At 37.9% G+C, this 18,655-nt stretch overlaps 1 non-coding gene across 1 annotated transcript; it reads right to left on the bottom strand.

Moving 5' to 3' along the window:
- Positions 1–14,977: 14,977 nt before the first annotated feature.
- LOC130042109 (U4 spliceosomal RNA) lies at positions 14,978–15,115 on the bottom strand. Its single transcript, XR_008795087.1, has one exon. It is a non-coding gene; the product is annotated as a U4 spliceosomal RNA (small nuclear RNA).
- Positions 15,116–18,655: the final 3,540 nt, after the last annotated feature.

Raw genomic sequence — 18,655 nt, forward strand, 5'->3', positions numbered from 1 at the left:
GTGGCTTGGTGCAAGCCTCAGGCAACCGCAAGTAAACATCCGAGCTCACAAAGCAGTGCAAAGTAGTTAAGGAAGACCTCAAAGAGAGAAGAGCAGCAGTGCTGGCAGATGCAGCAGAATCTGGGGAAAGCATTCACAATGCTTCGCCAACTACAAGACCAAGACGACTGCTCTCTGATGTCATCTCCAATGGATCTATTACATCTTCCAGAAGGGGATTGGGAAAGATTATCTATGACTTCTACTCAGATCTCTTTGATAGCCATGTCTACCTGCCCACATACCAAATTCTGCAGGATGAATATGTCATTCCAAGCGTTCTCCCTTCCAAAATCTGACACGCCATTTTGTCAGTAAAGAAATGAACAGCACCTGGCCCACCCAGACAAGGTCAGACCTAAACACCTGAAGAACCTGCCGTCAATTCTCATCAATACACTTGCTCTGCTCTTCACATGCTACCTGTCTGAATGTAAGTTTCCGTCTCAATGAAAAACCAGCAGGACTGTACTACTGTGCAATAAGGGAGACGTCCTCGACATTGACAACTATCGCCTGATCTGCCTGTTGTCTGTCATCTAAAAGCTGTTCACTAGAGTCATCCTGAATAGGATTGGCAGAACACTAGATGAAGGACAACCATGTGAGCAAGCCGGATTCCGAAATGGATTCAGCACGATCAACCACATCCACATGATACTCAAGCTCATTGAGGTTTCTCGGGAGTTCAAGATGCCACTCTGTCTAATGTTCATTGATTTAAAGAAGGCCTTTGATTCTGTTGACACTGAAGAGGTCATTGAAGCCCTAGTAAAACTGAGCGTTCAAACTCAATCCATCAGGATCCTCTGTGAGCTGTATTATGAATTCACTACCAGGATCTCAACATTCTACAAGGAAGTGATCATCCATATCAAGAGACGGGGTTCGGCAGGGTGATACTATTTCACCGAAACTCCTTAGTGCCACCCTCGAGAATGTCATGCGATGACTGGAATGGGAAGGAATGGGAGTGAAGCTAGACAGTTGGCAACTACCATGTCTGCTTTGCTGATGACATCATTCTAATAACACCAATAGCATTAGCTTAAAGCATTAGCCAAGCGGCACAAATTCTGGCCGACTCGACCATGACTGTGGAACTGTCGGACTACAGCTGAATCTCACGAAGACAATGTTTATGAGAAAAGGTCTCATTCCTGACATTCCATTCACTCTCAATGGAACAAACATCTCCAATTGCAACAGTTATGTGTACCTAGGTCGAGAAGTCAACATGAAGAATTACCTGGCATCTGAGTTGCGCAGGAGGAAGAGAATGGCATGAAACACCTTTAAGAGAACCGAAGAAATAGGTAAGAGGACAAAGAAATTCCGGCTCCAGGCACATACATCTCTTCGATTCCACTGTTCTCCTGCATTAACATATGCCTCAGAGACCTGGGCCCTACGAAAAGAGGATGAGAATGCTATCCAGATCTCCCAAAGAGGAATCAAAAGGACTATGTCTGGAGTATCACGCTTCATTCAAGTGAGAGAAAGAATCCAGAGTTCCGACCTCCGTGAACAATCAAGAATCAGGGATGCTGTCTTGTTTGCCAAGGCATCGAAAATCAGGTGGGCTAGACACATAATGCGATTTGGTGATGACCACTGGACTAGAGTCATTACTGTCTGGATTCCACAGGATGTCAAAAGATCGCATGGCTTCCCACCTACGAGATGGTCAGACTTCTTCTCAAGACCCTGAACAATCAGTTTGAGGCTCTTCGTGTTCCTGGAGCTAGCTCATGCCATTGGGCTACACTAGCACGTAACAGGGATGAATGGAAATGTTACTGGCTCCCACTCAAGCAAATCAATGAGTAACGGGATGTCAAGTGATCAAGTGATCAAGTGATTGACTTGTCATTTCATTTTCCTAAGAAATAACCAAACAATTAAAACAGTCCTTGCTTGACCACATGCAAGGCAAATGCCTTATCCACATACCATCTCTCTGGTCCCAGGATTCAACTAATCTTTACCTTGGTTTTAAAAGTGTAGGTTAGTTAAAAGGAGAGGGAAATAACAAATAATCTCTTTTGTGATAACAACCTGTGTTTGTCCTTCTTTTGGCTTTTCACTCAACATATCTTCCAGTTTCAACCAAATTGCAGCAAATTGCATAATTTCATCATTCCTTGCTGCTACATAGTATTTTGACACTGGTGGGGTGACTGATGTTGGAATATTGATGACTAAGACTTATCTATCAATAACTTTGCATATCACAACTTTTTAATAAAATCAAAAATTTTTAAATTTAATTTATTAAGAAAAGGGAACATAACAAATAAATAACAAATGCCCAAAGTTAATAGAAACTGATAACTACTTTTTAGTAGGAAGCTTGCCATAGGGCAGGGGGCGGGACGTTGGCATAATGGTGGATAGAAATGAACATTGGTGGAGGGTGTGAAGCTGAAATGATTTGTGCATGAAACCCTACCATTAACAGCATTATAGGTAACTGTCACTGTCACTGTCCTTCCATTGTTCATCGATTTTGCTTGAGTGGGCCCAGTAACATCTCCATTGTGAGACTTGTTGTTACTGTGTTTGGCATATTGAATACATCACAGGTAGCTTGCCAGGCTCTCTGAGAGGGTCAGAGGAATTGAACCCAGATTGGGACAGTCAAGTCAGCCATGTGCAAGGCAAACACCCAACCGCTGTGTTATCTCTCCAGTGCCTAAAAAAAATAATTTAAAAATACTGTGTCTCGTCAAGAGAGTTGGTATAGGAGGTAAGGCACTTGTTTTGCATGAAGCCGCTTTCTCTACAATCCTAATTTGATCTCCAGCACAACATCTGGTCTCCCACGGACCACCAGAAGTTCGTCCTGAATTAGAGAGCCAGCGATAGCCCCTGAGCATTGCAGGTTTGTACCAAAAACTAAAACTAAAAATAAATAAAAGTGCTTCTAACTGAAAATTGACTTAATTTAAAAATGGTTCCGGAAAATATGTCTCAAACATGAAGTTGTATTGTTACCAAAACCTGTGGCCTGTTATGGACAATAAACCAAATTGCCTTTCCAATTTTTTTATTCTTGAACCTTTCATTTATGAATTTTTATGAATGTAGTTCTAGAATCTGGGCAACTGAAAAAAACTATAACAACAGAGATTATATGTTTCTAATGTAAACAATGATTAGGAGAATGTTTCTAAAACTCAAGAATTTTTTTTTGTTTCATCATAGATTTAGGTAAAAGAAGTTCTATTACGCTGATTACAAAGTTTTGTTTTTAGTCACAGAATTCTTTAATTCAAAACTTGAGCCCAATTTGGGGAAAAATGTTTAAGCAGTTTCTAGGGGAACACTATAGAACCCACTGTAAAATGCTTTTGCATACATTCCTTAATTAGAATTGTACCACCAGTGGTCTCTGAAATTGACTGATCTGCTTGCATTGCATTCTGTATATGTCCTCATATAAAAAAGAACACAAAACATGGAGTAAGATAAAGGTTAGAAAAACAATATTTAATGATTATTTTAATCAAATTTAATAGTACAAAAGTGTGCTGTTTTTGATAAAAGTCTTGCTTCAAGTTTTAAAATAACTTGCTTCTAAACATTATTAAATACCCCACTAAACTATCCTATTAAGTAAATTTGTATTCTAAGCACAGTTATCAACTTTAGCAAGAGTTATTATGAATTTTTAATATAAAAGCTGTCCTTAATAATTAGAAATAACCTCCAAAAATTATTTTAAAGTTTCATTGTATAATTGAGGAAAGGAGAAAGTGTCAGATTGCAAGTTTTTTGTTTGTGGAGATTTGCATTATTGATAGTACTTCAGTTTGATAAATAATTTCAAATTGAATTGAATATGGAATTGCCATTTTATCTTCTGTTGAAGGCAGCAGATCATTTGGCATGTAGAGTATGGACATTAGCATCACCTATCATAATTCAAAATGACTGAGAGTTCCCTTAATAAAAATAAAAAGAGTGATCTATACAAAAATAACATTTATCCCATCTACATATCCTGAATACTAACATATACCTAAAACTTTATAAATCTCTGACTTTTACATTCATCATCTTCATATGTTCCTAAGGTAATTGTGTGCTTCTTCAAGCGTACCCTACCTTTTTCCAGATACTGAGTCTCATAGAGCAGATACAGATGACATGAATGAAGATGAGTACCATGAGTGACACAGAGGTTTACACTTTCTTGATTACAGAAATTAAACTGAATTTTACCATTACTCCTACCATACTATGAAAAATTCACCAAACAAATAAATGATGCAGTTTTAGAAGTTGATACCTGGTACTGGACCAGTGGAAATACCATCTTCCCTTTCTCCTTACAATACGACTTTTTTTTTTTTATGACTTTTTCCACTGTTGTTGTAGTGGTTGGCACTGGCAAAAAATAGTAACCTAAGTAAAACTAGTAGGGTTTTCCACTGTTGCCTGTATCCCAATTCAAAATGCATAATTTCTCTTTCTATAGTTTATGAGACATATTTCCTTCTTTCTCCCTCTCATATTTACTAAATAAAACTATTTATTTAGAAATATCAGCAATATCTTAGCATTTGATTTTGTAGCCCATTTGACTCTAATCTGTCAACAAGAATGGGGTCATTAGCAGTAAAAGAATTTCTTTTCTCCTGAATAAAATGAATATGGTTGTGATTCTACTGCAGTGGTTTTAACATGAGAAGTGGCACATTTGAAAATATTTTTTCCAAGTCTCATTAAATATGTTTATAGCTTTTATTCTGCCAGACTATAATATATGATCTATCACTGTTGTGGGCCCTCTGGGTCCTGAAAATGTCTTGAGAGTTGTAGTTCATCCCAAATACTTGGGGGAAGGAACTGCAAAAATGCTCATTACTTAAACATGTATAGCTCCTTAAGACAGGTCGACTCTCTGAGGCAATTGGCAAGTCTTGGATTCTGAGTCCTACGTGCAGCCTTTCTATATACACAGAGAAAGCTGCAGAACTACTCAGAACTATTGCTATCCCCCATTCTCTTCCAACACTGTAGAGAAATTAGGGTTTATTAATTCTTCTGCACACAAAAGTGGTGAGAATACCCACTCAGGATCCTCTGTCTTTCCTCCCACCAAAGGGATGTTTGAAATCTTCCAGCATGGATGCTTCCATTAAATGTCTTTGTTGCTGCTTCTGCCAAAGTTTGGTAGGCACTGTGTACTTTCAAGAGTCTCCCACCTCCTAAAATGTCACAGAAGTTTGCTTCCACCTTCCTGAGCAGCAACCTTACTGCCAGCTTCTAAAGAGGATGTTGAAGGCCAAATATTAGCGACAGCTGCTCTGCTCTTCATATCATCCCCATCTTCTCCCTCTGGTCATGGAAACACTTACTAGAACTAATTCCAATAGACAAACCCACATTTTCTTAGAGAGTTCTCTTCCAGGATTCTCCTGGGCTCATCATAAGTTTCTGGTTCAATGGGCCTACCCGTTAGTGGGCCAAGTATACTTGGACTTTTTGGATTATTATAGTAAACATAGCTGGTGGGGACATGGGTAGAGGAACATCTGATCCATATAACTTTAATAGCTGGGATTAATTACCAATATGTTCTTATGTTTGTTGGTTTATTTTCACCACTATTATATAGATTGATCTTGTCTCAGATATGTTGATTTTGTTAAAGCTTAACAAAGAAATGGTACCATGGCAAAAAAAAAATCATTTTTTGTTATAACTCTCCTTTAATTACTCCCAGACTCCTTTTTGCATAACTGGCTGACTGATTCAATGTAAATGTCCAGAAGGGTGGGACAGTTTATAACCATAGAAACAAATACAGGATTTTACCCTAAGCTATGCTGGATGGATAAACAAACATTGGACTAGACAGCTGATACTGTCCTATAGTCTTTGTAACCGTGTTTTTGTAGTGTCCCCCAGACAGAGATCCAAAGTCCTCATCCAGCTAGCAGATTGGCTCTTTTGTTAGGTCATCATACTATTTAGAGTTTTTTGAACATTTTATAGACCATATTAAATAGATGGGCTAATGTCAAAATCAATTATTTTTATAACTCAGTCTTGAAAAGTGAAACATTATTTATTATGGTAACTATGAAACAGATGTTGTAATATATGTCATAATTCAATAAAAAACAGTTATAGCAGAGATTTTATGATTTTTCCCAAGAACACTAGGTTAAATTTAATGTGTCTGGTTCAAAACAAAAATTCACACAAAGCGTGTCAGAGTTAAGTTCAGGTTAGTCAATAAGAAAAATTTGGTTCTAAAAAAAATGGGAACATAAAGCATCAGCTAGATGGAAAATGTTTCTCCTTTCTAAACATATGCTTTGGAAAGGCAGAGAATGCCTTCCAGTATATTCCAGAGCAGCAGGGGAACCAGAAATCAGGGTGAGGAGCTTTAGAGGAAGAAGAATACCTATGAATGTCCAGGCACAGCTCAGGATACATACAGGGTTACAAAATACACTTGGAAAGCTGATATGAGCAGAACACATGAAAAAAAAATCTATAAAGGGAGACTGGCTTTTGACTTAAGTAGCAAAGTAATGATTTAGATATGAAAGCCAACCATGTTGTTTCAATATATACCACTTTGTTAAATAATCTTCACTTACCGGTTGCTGATTTTTGTTGGTGAAGCTAGAAGGGTGTTAATTTCCATTTCAAAATTATTCTCATTAAAATGAAAGGCCTCGCTTAGTTCCTGAGTGTTAGAATATATGTGTGTATACACATGTATGGGCTGGAGTGACAGCACAGCAGTAGGGCGTTTGCCTTGCAAGCAGCCAGCATGGCCCAGCCGGGTTTGATTCCTCCGCCCCTCTTGGTGAGCCCGGCAAACTACCGAGAGATCTCGCCTGCACGGCAAAGCCTGGCAAGCTCCCCGCGACGTATTCAATATGCCAAACACAGTAACAACAAGTCTCAAAATGGAGACGTTACTGGGCCCACTCGAGCAAATCCATGAACAATGGGAGGACAGTGACAGTGATACACATGTATATTTAAGCTACATTTGTCAAAAACTACCCCACATTTGGAAAAACATAGAAAAATACCCAAAGTTTCTGAATCCTTCTTTCTCATTAACACCTGTAACCCTTTGTTTAATTACATGTGGTTTCCTCCTGCTTTACAAAATATATTTTTCAGAAGTCACATATGTTTATAGACTTGCGTATAATGAAAAATTTACAAAAGTTTTCAGATTTGTAATTACTTCTGATCATTGGTTTATTTTTCACTGAAGTCAATTTTAGATCACATCATTTTGTATGTTTAGGGATTGCTTTTTTGCATCTCTCAAAAGCAAATTGATCTCAAATCATCCCTGAAGTCCAGATATTCTGCTACTACCTTCTATTGGAACCCTTCTACTACCTTCTGTACACCCAGTGTGCTCAATCTTTGATAACCTGAGTTCTGTGCTCTAAATCCAAGATTTGAATTTGGAATGATTTTGTCTATTCCCTTTTCCCCCCTTTATATCCTACACATGCATGAAATCATACATTTTTGGTGTGTTTTTCTTTCCATACATATTTAATACACTTAGTATTAGACCCCTAATCTTCAACCAAGTTGTTGCAAATGGTAAGATTTCATTTTTTCTTAGCTGAGTAGTATTCCATTGTGTATATCTAGCATGCTGGGAACTTGGGTTGTTTAAAGACTTTAACTATTTTAGAAATCACTGCTAGGAAAACAGGAGTGATGTATCTTCATTTTGAATTAGTGTTTAAATATTCTTCAGACAAGATACCTAGAGGTAGAGTCACTGGATCCTATGATAAGTTTATTTTTAGCATGTTAAAGACTCTCCATACTGATTTCCAAGAAGATACATTCCCACCTATGTATGGTGGTTCCTGTTCCTCTGAAATCTTGCCACCTATTGTACTTTATAATTCAAACTTCAAACTAAAGGATTTTGTGTTCTAGTTTAGTTTGCTTATTATTTTCTTTGTTTTATTTTGAAGTTTATCAGAACTATGCTTATTATTAGTACTGATATTTTTAATAAAGCTAAAATGGAAATATGCCATAAATATTTAGTATTGCACATTGCTTTTGAGACAAAGTGATGATGCTAAAATTTAATTGTCTGGTAGATGGTTATAAAATGATGGCTTGGCATACTAGGTCATTATTTGGTGCTCTAACTCTACATGTAATGTGTTAAAGTCAGTTATGGAATCAACAGTATAATTAGCAAAGTAATGATTTTGCGGAAGTAACACTAAAAAATTTTCAGAAAGCTTTTAAATTTAGGAAACCTTTTCTTGAGCTTTTTCCTATCCTTAGGAAGTACTGTTCATACAGCAAAGAAAATAATATGGTGAATAAGTATAAAAACTAAAAATTTCTATTTCATAGAGATATTCTGTGGTGCAAATAGCAACATATAACCTAAGCATATAACCTAAGTTCTACCTAGGTTTTTTATGATGGGTTAGCATTGAGATATAATTAATCAAACTGTGGTGAAAATAAACAATTACCGAGAATGCTAAATACCTTACTGATTCTCACTCCATTTAGTTTTAAGTTACATGAATGTTTATTGAGTCCTTCTCAAAGAATTGTTTAAAGATATGAGACTACAGCCAATAACATCCTAGACCTTCCCCTCTAGGAACTTGCTTGGATTACTATTTTCAAATGTTTTGGGTACCACAAATATACTTGATAGAAAAATCATATCAAATTGATTTGGTCTTTGATGACTCAGAAGATGCTTTGAGATATTCTGGTAATGAAGGTCATACCATGTGCTTAATTTATCATGGAGTTATCAAAGATTTGTCATTCTGGTTAATACATTTTTATTTGGTATCTGCAGTTGAGTGTTTCCTTGTTTCACACTGCAATTTATAATTGATAATATTAGAACACAATGAACATTTGAAGACAATAGCTTTCATGAGCTTCTTAGAAAAAATAAAAATAGCCTTATATAAACAGGAAACTGTATCTGTGTCCATTCATTCAGTAGAATTTATTGAATAATTAGTGTACAGTTTGATATCCACTTTATTCATTGACTCCTTGCTTCCACAGAAGCAAATTGTTTTATACCAGGCTAGTCTTTTCCATACATAAGGGAAACTACTCAAAGTATAAGCTACTATTGTTTGAGTGCCTATTTTGTCCTAACATCGTTCTCAAATATTACATATTCATCCTTATTTTACAACATCACTCCAAAAGAGGTTTATTAGTCCTAATTATAGGTGTAAATTCAAAGAAGCTATGTCAATACTCCTTTAAGTCTCTCCAATAATAAGCACTAGAGTAAAAGGGTCAACCTAAAAAGTCTGAACCAGTCAGCATTCCCACCAACAATGAAGGAGAGTCTCTTTCTCTCCCCATCCACCCTAACACTGTTTGCTTTTGTTCTTTTGGATATGTTCCAGTCTCTGTTGTGAGAGATGATATCTCATTGTTGTTTTGATCTGCATCTCCCTGATGAATAGTATGAAGAGCCTTTTTTCATGTGCCTTTTGGCTACTCAAATTTCTTCTTTGAGAAATTTTCTGTTAATTTCATCACTCCATTTTTGTATGGGATTGGATGTTTTTTTCTTGTAGAGCTCAACTAGTGCCTTGTATATCTTTGATATTGACTCCTATCAGAAGAGTGTTGGGTGAATATCCTTTCCCATTCTGTAGACTGTCTTTGAATCTTAGTCACTGTTTCTTTTGAGGTGCAGAAGATTTTTAGTTTAAGATAGTTCCATTTGTTTATCTTTGCTTCCACTTTCTTGTTCAGTAGTGTTTCATCTTTGAAGATACCTTTAGATTTAATATCGTGGAGGGGTTTTCCAACCTTTTCTTCAATTTACCTTATGGATTCTAGTCTGATGTTGAGGTCTTCAATCCATTTTGATCTGACATTTCTTAAAAAAACTAGAAATTGAGTTCCAACAAAACCACTTCTGGGAATATAACCTGGGGGCCCAAAAATACAAAACAGAAACACCATCTGCTCTCCTATGTTCATTGCAGCACTATCTACCATAGCCAGAATCTGGAAACAATCTGAGTGCCCAAGAATAGACGAATGGATAAAGAAACAATGACACATCTACAGAATGGAATACTATGCAGTTGTTAATAAGAACGAAGTCATGAAATTTTTCTATAAATGGATGGACATGGAGAGTAACATGCTGAGTGAAATGGGTTAGAAGGAGAGTGACAGATATAGAATAACTGCATTCATTTGTGGTATGTAAGATATATACATACACAAACACACATATATATGTATATATTTAGAAGAATAATATGCATGACCAAGGAAAACAGGGGTTAGAGGACTGGATAGTGGTCAGAACTTACCTCAAGTGTGTGGGGAACCGAGGGTAGGTAAAATAGAGAAGAAACCAGTATGACAATAATAGCTGGGAATGATAACTCTGGACAAGATCTGAGGGTTAAAAGTAGGTAAAGGGATATTTTTGATAACCATTTAGTATCAATATTGCAAACCACAATGCCCAAAAGGAGAGAGAGCACAGAGGCAGGCAGAGGTTGGGGGGGTGATAGGAGGGAACCTGGGAACAATGGTGCTTGAACATGTACACTTGTAGAGGGATGGGCATTGTAATATTGTATGACTCAAATCCAAACATGAACAGCTTTGTAAGGGTCTATCTCACAGTGATTCAATAAAAAAGTTAAAAAATTCAACCTAGGCTGATCTAATTCTAAAAATTTGATTCCATTTTTCTATGGCAGCATTTTCTTATAAAACTTTGCTCTAAAACGTGTTGCTCTTTTCTAGCAAGGCTCTAATTCAGAGAAGAAATGTAACATGAATAGAGTTATAAGGGTTTCTATTAAAGTACGTCATTGATATAGGAAGTGACTCTGACCTGAAAGGGAAATCTGACAGGGTCATTGAAGGAAAAAAGATAGTATAAGTGGTAGGAACAAAATTATTTTCCTAGCTAAGTGAGTGTGCTAGAGAAGAGTAAGTCAGAAGGGTAACAGCTTTTGGATCCTACAGCTTTTTACAAATCAGAGCTTGAGAAGATGACATCAGAAGTGTGCACAGGATGGGCATACAATAAAGATGTACTTGAGAAAGAATGAAAAAATAACTGAAATTTCAGCAACAGGAATACGCTTATGTTAGCTTATACCCCAAATCCTCATGGTTAACTGCCACAGGATAAAGGAAAGTTCTTCTAATATGATTTTCGTGAAAATTGAGCTTTTAACATGACTTTATGGTAATGTTTGACCCATCTCCTAATACTCTAAGGTCACAGGAAAGAGGCAAAAGGCAGGCCATCTGCCAGTTTTTCATGAGCCACAGTCATTACACATCACAGAAAAGTAATTACTACTAATAACTTATTTACTATATGTAGACTTTAATAATATTTTATAATTGCTAGTTTACTGTACATTAGTGATTAGATTTATTCTTGTTGCTAAGATATCATTTGAAGCCCAACATTCCTTGGAGATTTTGGGAAGTATGAATAAAACTGCTGGAGTGATAGCACAGTGGTAAGGCATTTGCCTTGCATGCAGCCAACCCAAACGATCTGGGTTCAATTCCTTCGCCCCTCTTAAAGAGCCCAGCAAGCTACCGAGAGTATCTTGCCCACACGGCAAAGCCTGGCTAGGTACCCGTGACGTATTAGATATACCAAACACAGTAACAAGTCTCACAGTAGAGACATTACTGGGCCCGCTCGAGCAAATCGATGAACGAGAGCACAGTGACAGTGACTAAAACAGCTCATCCAAAGAGTTTTGAAGATCCAAGGAATCATTCTCTTGAATCCTAAAGGATACTATCTATAAATTTTTAACTTATTTTTTTCATTATCTGGTAACACACCTGGATCTATGAATCTTGCACTGAGAATAAAAACTTGCACAATTTTTATAGATGAAAAAAATCACAGAAGATGTCATGGTCCTCCTGTTGTTCATCGATTTGCTTGAGCGGGCCCAGTAAGGTCTCCATCATGAGACTTGTTGTTACTGTGTTTGGCATATCAAGTACGTCACGGGTAGCTTGCCAGGCTCTGCCCTGCAGGCGAGATACTCTCGGTAGCTTGCCAGGCTCTCCAAGAGGGTTGGAGGAATTGAACTCAGGTCGGCCATGTTGGCCGCTAGTAAGGCAAATGCCCTACCGCTGTGCTATTGCTCCAACCACAGCACAGAAGATGAAATCATTAAAATATGTGATTAGCTGATATATACACATAAAATTATATATGAGTATAAATAAACCTACGTGTGTAAAGTTACAATAATGAGCTAGGTGGCAAAAATACTCAATTCATAAAATACATATGAAAGAATTATAAATGGGAATAGAATTTTTGTTCATGGGATAGAAAAAGAATAAATTATAAATCTTGATTCAGGGTCATAGCTGTATAGCTTTTATGCTAATGCAATAGAACATCAGAGCATAGTCAACAATAGAAATTCAGAAAAAAGCTTGGGTATTAGGCAGTATATCACAGAAATAAAAAATGTATGTAGGAAGTGGAAAAAACTTTCAGTTAGATAATGTCTTCATTAATAATATCTTCAGGGAGGAAGGGAGGGAAACAAAACTTTAAAGAAACAAAGAAACATTAGGGAAAAAACAAGGACTAAAAAAATAATATCTTCATGACATCCATAAGAAACTAGAGAAGTCTAGACAGAAAATGAGGAAGAAATTAACAAAGATAGGATACAACTCATATTTATAATATATGGGATCACACATAATCCTATCTCCGCTTTAGAATCCACTGGGAATTATTTTATGGTATTAATGATGAGGACCAAATAGATGGATACTTTTCTAGAAATATATTAGATTATACAAAAGACACCAAGTTGTTATTATTTAAAAATAACTATAGGGGCTGGAGAAATAACACAGTGGGTAGGGTGTTTGCCTTGCACGCGGCCGACCTGGGTTGGATTCCCAGCATCCCTTATGGTCCCCGGAGCACCACCATGAGTGCATGAGCCAGGACTAACCCCTGTGCAACGCCGATGTGACTCCAAAAATAAAATTAAATAAAATAAAAATCACTATATATATATATATATATATATATATATATATATATATATGCACATATGCTGTGGACTGGTAGACATTCAGTGGCATCCAGGGTCTATTTTGCTCCTTGCGGTCAGCTGCATGCAAGGCAATTTTCAACCCCTATACTGTCTCTCCAGCTACTCTAACTCACTGTTTAAACAGAGAAACAATTTGATATGAACCTGCAGAAGTAGACAGCAGAATTTCAAACCTAATTTTAGAGGGATGGGAAACTACTTAATGGCTTTAAAAGTAGAAGACTGATGTGATTAGTTCTTTTTGAAAATTATGCAGACTTGTTCTAGGCATGTATGGAGGTGCATGGAATACGCTGTATTCATGTATGGAGGGGTTGTTAAAAGAGAAGATAAGAACACAAATACAGAGACTACTGCATCTATGGATACAAATTATGAAAATGGAAAAGCAAAGTCTGTTGGAGATAGCATATTTGAGATATGTCTTGCAAGCCTAATCCACAATACAGATGACAGACTGGTTAAGGGAGAGGGCAAGTTGAGGTATGGCTTCCTGATAGATCATCTAACTAATTGTATAGACATGGGAAATTTTTAATCAGAATAGAATGACGAGGTTCTTAGGTTAATTTAGGTAAAGATTGGGGTCTAATTCTAATGTTTATGATTAACCTGGGCTGGAGCGATAGCACAGCAGTAGGGCGTTTGCCTTGCACGCAGCCAACATGGCCGACCTGAGTTCGATTCCTCCTCCCCTCTCAGAGAGCCTGGCAAGCTACCGCCCGCACGGCAGAGCCTGGCAAGCTACCCGTGAGGTATTCGATATGCCAAAAACAGTAACAACAAAAATCTCCAGTGGAGACGTTACTGGGCCAGCTCGAGCAAATTGATGAACAACGGGAGGACAGTGACAGTGATGATTAACCTAAGTGAAAAATATGAAAGATGCAATTCCATATAGTGGTATGAAGTTCAGAACAAAGAACTTATATGGAGTATAATTTTGAAAGTCATCAGACAGAAAAAATATTTATCTGCCTAAAGCAGGAGGTCTCTCAGTAAGGGACAGAGGGGAGAAAGGACAGAACTCAGAAAATCTAATCACTGTTGATAAAGGAGAGGAAGAAACACACAAAAATACAGATAAAGTATAAAATGTATTGCTTTTTGAAAAGTATTATTATTTTCCTTTATAATACTGGAGTGTCCCAAATTATTTTTAATGCGGAAGGTTTTTTACAGAAAAATTAAATATGGCCAATATTCCTCTCATCTATTATTACTGAGAAGAAAAGTTCTACGGAGACACAATAAATTATTCAGAAGAACCTGAAATTTCATTATATCAATATACACACACATATATATCTTAAACAACCAATAAAAGATCAGATAACAGTTAAATGGGGCTGGAGCGACAGCACAGTGGGTAGGGCGTTCGCCTTACAAGCGGCCAACATGGCTGACCTGAGTTCGATTCCTCCGCCCCTCTCGGAGAGCCCAGCAAGCTACCGAGAGTATTCGATATGCCAGACACAGTAACAACAAAGTCTCCAATGGAGACGTTGCTGGGCCCGCTCGAGCAAATTGATGATCAACGGGAGGGCCTTTACCTTTAAATGTTCTTAAAAAATATATATATTAAATGAGTAATTCAAGTTGTGGAGAATTCATGAAGCAATGTAAACCTTGTGTTAGACACCTTTGCTTTTTATTTCATCCTACCAAAACTAGATTTTTGTGCTTTAGAGTAAATATTCACTTAGCATCATTGATAGATTCGAAGAAACTGAGAAGTGTTGTTAAGTCACTTTAACAAGGCCAAATTTGCTAAGGGCTAATTGATATAAAAGATCCAGTTTCCTATAGCATAGTTCTAACCACAAAAGCAGGAACAAACTCCTAAATAAAGACCATAGATATTGCTAATATTAAACTGTAATGTATATTTTTCAATTAGCAATAATCGCGCCTCAGATAAACCTCATTGGCTACGATACTGCCACACGCAGACGACTGGGGTTTGATTCCTTTGCCCCTCGTGGAAAGCCCGGCAAGCTACCGAGAGTATCCTGCCCACATGGCAAAGCCTGGCAAGCTACCGATGATGTATTCAATATGCCAAAAACAGTAACAACAAGTCTCACAATTTGTTGTGAAAAGTTACTTGTGCCCGCTTGAACTATAAATTGGTGTAGTCCTGATGATCTATCACATCTTCTAGAAGGGCAATGGAGAAGATCATCCATGACCTTTACTCAGATCTCTTTGATAGCCACGTCCACCTGCCCACATACCAAATTCTGCAGGATGAATATGTCGTTCCCAGCATTCTCCCTTCCAAAATCTGACATGCCATTTTGTCAGTAAAAGAACGGACAGCACCTGGCCCAAACAAGGTCAGACCAGACCCGATCATTCAGGGTCTTGATGAAGAAGTCTGACCATCTTGTAGGTGGGCGGCCACGCGTTCTTTTGACATCCCATGGAATCCAGAAGAACCTGCCCTCAGTACTCATCAATACACTGGCTCTGCTCTTCACAGGCTACCTGTCTGAATGCAAGGTTCCATCCCAATGGAAAACCAGCAGGACTGTACTACTGTATAAGAAAGGAGACATCCACTACATTGACAACTATTGCCAAATCTTCCTATTGTCTGTCATCTACAAATTGTTCACTTGAGTCATCCTGAATAAGATTGGCAGAACACTAGATGAAGGACAACCATGCAAGCAAGCCGGGTTCCGAAAAGGATTCAGCACCATCAACCTTTTCCACACAGTAACCAAGCTCATTGAGATTTCTCAGGAGTTTGAGATGCTGCTCTGTCTAACGTTCATTGATTTAAAGAAGACTTTTGATTCTGTTGAGATGGAAGCGGTCATTGAAGCCCTAGCCAATCAGGGCATTAAAACTCAATACATCAGGATCCTCTGTAGGCTGTATTACAGATTCACTACCAGGATCTCATCATTCTACAAAGAAGTGATCATTGATGTCAAGAGAGGGGTTTGGAAGGGTGATACCATTTCACGGAAACTCTTCAGGGCCACCCTTGAGAATGCCATGCGATGACTGAAATGGAAAGGAATGGGAGTGAAGATAGATGGTCGGCGACACCACCTCCCCTTTGCTGATGACATCGTTCTAATAACACCAAACATTAGCCAAGCGGCACAAATGCTGACTGACTTTGACGGTGAGTGTGGAAAGGTCAGACTCCAGCTGAATCTCACAAAGACAATGTTTATGAGAAACAGTCTTATTCCTGACGTTCCATTCGCTCTCAATGGAATGAACATCTCTGAATGCAACAGTTATGTGTACCTAGGTCGAGAAGTCAACATGATGAATGATCTGGCACCTGAGTTGCGCAGGAGGAAGAGAGCAGCTTGAAACACCTTCAAGAGCATCAAGGAAATAGCTAAGAGGACAAAGAAACTCCAGCTCTGGGTACATCTCTTGGATTCTACTGTTCTTCCTGCATTAACATATGCCTCAGAGACCTGGGCCCTACGCAAATAGGATGAGAACGCTATTTGGGTTTCCCAAAGAGGAATCAAAAGAGCTATGCTTGGAGTATCATGTTTCACTCAAATAAGAGAAAGAATCGGGAGTTCCGACCTCTGTCAATGGTCAAGAATCAGGGACGCTACTTCGTTTGCCAAAGCATCGAAAATCAGATGGGCTGGACACATAATGAGATTTGGGGACAACCACTGGACTAGAGCCGTTCCTGACTGGATTCCATGGGATGTCAAAAGAACGCATGGCCGCCCACCTACAAGATGGTCAGACTTCTTTATCAAGACCCTGAACGATCGGTTTGAGGCTTTTCATGTTCTAGAATGAACAGACGCCATTGTGCTACACTAGCACGTGACAGGGACAAATGGAGACGTTACTGGCGCCCGCTTGAGCAAATCGATGATTAACGGGAAGTCAAGTGATTAAGTGATTTTTAATTAGAAAATCATCTAAGCTAAAGAGTGAAGTCCTATGTACAACCAAATCTGTCTTTCAACCTTAATTGTTGGGTCATTTGCTCTGTATATTTATTCTTCTGCTAATACTTTCTACTGGTAAATTATAAGAACTTCCCTCTAATACTAAACCTGTTATGATTCTTGGTAACTTTTTTTTTCTTAGTGAAGTCAGATGGATTTTATTAAACAAAACTTAGAAAGATGTGAAGGGAGGGGAAGAGCAGAAATACACATTCAGTAGAAAGCAAGGCCTTCTCCAGAGTGGACAAGGCAAGCAGAGAAACAGAGAGGCAGGCAGGTCAGATACGTGTGAAAGGGCACACACGAGCTTGAAGAGCAAGAGGCAACTTTATCCCCCTTTTTTAAAATTTATTTTTCTTCTCTATCTCTTTGTATTTTTGTTGTTGTTGTTAATTGATTTAATTTTAAAATGAATCTCGCCCGCACAGCAAAGCCTGGCAAGCTACCCGTGACGTATTCAATATGCCAAACACAGTAACAACAAGTCTCACAATAGAGACATTATTGGGCCCACCCAAACAAATCAATGAACAACGGGAGAACAGTAACAGTGACAGGTAAGTTTCAGAGTTCTGTTAAAGGAGGGTTAAACTTTAATATATTTATGAGGTCAGGGTTCATTTTTTACTTATCATCATTTTACTTGTTTTTTCATTGATTAATTGCTGCTCATATTTACTGTTAGAGGCATTATCAAAGGCATTAGATTTTCTAGTCATTAGCAAAATAAACAACATAATAAACAGTTGTAAAGTTATGAATGGAAAAAAGCTGATAATTTTCTAATTTTGATAGTTTCATTTATTTAAAAAAATTAAATAAGTAAAGTTAACAAAACTCAATTGACAATCTGTCGAATGTATATAAATATCCTTGAAGTTGAAGAACTTTGTTGTTGTGCAGATATATGACTTTTGCTTTTTAATTTAATTTTTTGACATTTTGTTCTGCATCACACTGGCAGTGCTCAGGAGCTTGCTACTGTGGTGCTCAGAGGACTATGCCAGGTATCAAACCTGAGGCTCCAGCCTGCAAAGCAGGTGCTCTAGTCAGGTGAGCTATCTCCACAGCCCCAGCTTTTTGCTCGAGGTAAAGGTAAAGGCCCTCCCGTTGTTCATCGATTTGCTCGAGCGGGCCCAGTAACGTCTCCATTGGAGATTTTGTTGTTACTGTGTTTGGCATATCGAATACATCACGGGTGGCTTGCCAGGCTCTGCTGTGTGGGCGAAATACTCTCCGTAGCTTGCCGGGCTCTCCGAGAGTGGCAGAGGAATCGAACTCGGGTCGGCCATGTTGGCTGCATGCAAGGCAAACGCCCTACTGCTGTGCTATCGCTCCAGCCAGCCCCAGCTTTTTAATTTGCTTTTTTTTTTTTTTTTTGAATATATTTTCTCTAGGTTGCAAATTGTAGGCTGGCAGCTTTTTCCCTTTAGTTTTTAAGAGGTCATTTTTATATTCTCTGAATTCATTTTTTATTATAAAAACATTTTCAAGTATTTATTGTATTCCTTTTGAAGGCAATATATCCTTTCTTTCTTTAAGCGCTTT

This window comes from Sorex fumeus, unplaced genomic scaffold (assembly GCF_029834395.1).
Source record: "Sorex fumeus unplaced genomic scaffold, SorFum_2.1 ptg000098l, whole genome shotgun sequence".
In the NCBI taxonomy this organism is placed as follows: domain Eukaryota; kingdom Metazoa; phylum Chordata; class Mammalia; order Eulipotyphla; family Soricidae; genus Sorex; species Sorex fumeus.